Below are 2536 nucleotides of genomic sequence, written 5' to 3' on the forward strand. Positions count from 1 at the left end.
TATATATATATATATTTATATATATAATTAGGGTACTGTGCTAATTTAGTATGTTTGAATGATTTTTCAATCAATGCATCGCAATACAGGAAGAGGAAATACCCTGGCACACAGACAAGTGGGATATTCCTGCACTCGATAAAATTTCTACCCCATCTACTTTAATCTAGTTTATCATTACAAATGCATATTTCTTTTTCAGGCATGTCTGTAGCGCAGGCTGCAAGATGTTACCAAGATCAAATAAATGTCAGTGCAAGTCTCGCTACTAAGGCCAATTCTGCCATAAATCCCTCCCATAGAGTCATCTATCACATACGGAACCTGTGGCTCAAAGCAAACCATGGCACTTTAGGAGGAGGAGATATGTTTGCTTCCATTGAGAACTACGCTGCTACTTCAAAAGCTTCCAAGATTGAATATAAAACTGACGGGGAGAAATTTGCAGTTGTGTTAGTCACTGAATTTATGGGCAGAATTCATGAAAAATGCAGAGAAGCTGGTGAAGTTGTGTTCGTCGACACTACAAGTCACTTAGATCAACTGAACACAGCAGTAACTCCTTTTCTGTGTGCTGGGCCAGCTGGAGCTCTTCCCCTTGGAGTCATCTTCACATCTTCTCAGGATGAAGAAAGGATACATATATATATATATATATATATATATATATATATATATATATATATATATATATATATATATATATATATATATATATATATATATATATATATATATATATATATATATATTTTGCAATGAAGCATTTTCCTGTGGTTTCACATCCTATTGTTGGAATACGTAGATATGGTAATATACCTTTCATTATATTTTTCAGGTTTTCAGTTACTGAGGAAGGTGCTCGGTGAGACTGCCTTTTTCCAACAAGGGCATCCAGCTTGTTTCATAACAGACAACAGTGACGCTGAGCGTAATGCCTTGAAGACTGTATGGCCAGAATCTCAGCGCTTTCTGTGCATATTCCACATCCTGCAGCAGGTCTGAGGTGGCTGTGTGATGGTTCACATGGCATCAAGAAGGAAGATCGCCGAGTACTAATGACAGTGGCAAAGAATCTGGTATATGCTGATTCAGATGAAACATTTCAAGATGAATGGAATTGCTTTTGTCAGACCCCAGAAGCCCAAAAGTATAACCAGTACATGAGGTACAGTTACCTATGTATTGTAGATATGTGACCATTATTAATTTTTAGATGAAATAAGATGGTCATTTTTTTAAGCTCAATTGTATTATATCTGTGGATGTTTGACAGTTTCCATTTAGCTAGTGAAGACTAACAGATTATGTATTAATCTTTCAATCTTTCAGATATAGGCTACCGTACAAGAGGGAAAAAATACATACGTTGGTATGGTAACCAAACCATTCAAAGTATATTTAGTGAATGTATGATAAGATTTTCAATTTCATTCTGCCTATGCATGTGTGGTGGTGGCTGCTCTGTCTTTTCTGCGGTTTGCTGAAGTTTGATATGATTATTCTTGTAGTTGCCTACTCATGTTGGTGCACATCTTTATTATGAACAGCATGTTTATTTTGCACTTGGATATGTACACATGGTGTACGTTTAAAGATAATTTTAAAATGCAGATGTACTGATGCGGATGTGGATTAATACTTTTAAAATTTAGTATGCGCTTTACGTTTGTTTTGGTGGCTGGCTTGCTTGTCTTTATCGTCCAGTTTGCTGAATGTTTTAATGCATCATATTATAAGATTCATTTTGACTTGCGTACATTCTTGACAGTTAAAATGTATAGTACAGATAACCATTCCTTGTTGGTGTATGTCATGTACAGACCCCTCCTCTAACAACATTTCGTCTGACACTATCAAAGTCCTTCCCACCTGTGATGAATGACAGGCAAAAAGTTTAAACTACCCTGCCCTTCTCTTAGTAACGATTCGCACCATGTATTTGTTTTGTCTTAATATAGCCACAATTGCCAGATATAGGAACGAAAATGCATTGGTGGAGGCATTGAGGTGGCAGGGGACTGTACATAAGTAATGCACTGATAATATGTTATTTCAATGTAGTTAAAGTATATTGCATTTACAGGTATCTGGCAAAGCTGATAGAAAGGAAGGAAGAATGGAGTACTGTGTACAGGGCTGGATTTTTGCTACGTGGACACCACACAAATAATTTTGCAGAATCTACCATGTGCATCATTAAAGATATCATTCTCAACAGGTTAGTGTGCCATTTGTCATTATATATACCTCAGTCAAGCTATAAACGTCTAATAGGTCGATGAACGGGGTCGTTCATAGCGAATTCGTTCATAGTTAATACTGTATGCTATGGGAAAAGGCTAATAGGTCAATCAGCCCTCTCCTAAACCTAACTTTCAGCCCTATTTTACCTGTTTTCCGGGAAAAATGGTGTTAAACATGGAATACATTGTACACATAAAGAAAATGGTAAAGTGACCTCTGACACGTCATATAAAACATGTATTATATTCCTTATAATGTTTGTATATGGAGGAACCCATCGATGACTGAC

At 36.4% G+C, this 2536-nt stretch overlaps 1 long non-coding RNA gene across 1 annotated transcript; it reads left to right on the forward strand.

Moving 5' to 3' along the window:
* The first annotated feature begins 1012 nt into the window (after positions 1–1012).
* LOC126994851 (uncharacterized) lies at positions 1013–2249 on the forward strand. The gene is made up of 3 exons (XR_007749652.1): positions 1013–1168; positions 1333–1372; positions 2087–2249. It is a non-coding gene; the product is annotated as an uncharacterized LOC126994851 (long non-coding RNA).
* The last annotated feature ends 287 nt before the right edge of the window (positions 2250–2536 follow it).

The sequence above is a fragment of the Eriocheir sinensis genome, unplaced genomic scaffold, assembly GCF_024679095.1.
Source record: "Eriocheir sinensis breed Jianghai 21 unplaced genomic scaffold, ASM2467909v1 Scaffold896, whole genome shotgun sequence".
In the NCBI taxonomy this organism is placed as follows: domain Eukaryota; kingdom Metazoa; phylum Arthropoda; class Malacostraca; order Decapoda; family Varunidae; genus Eriocheir; species Eriocheir sinensis.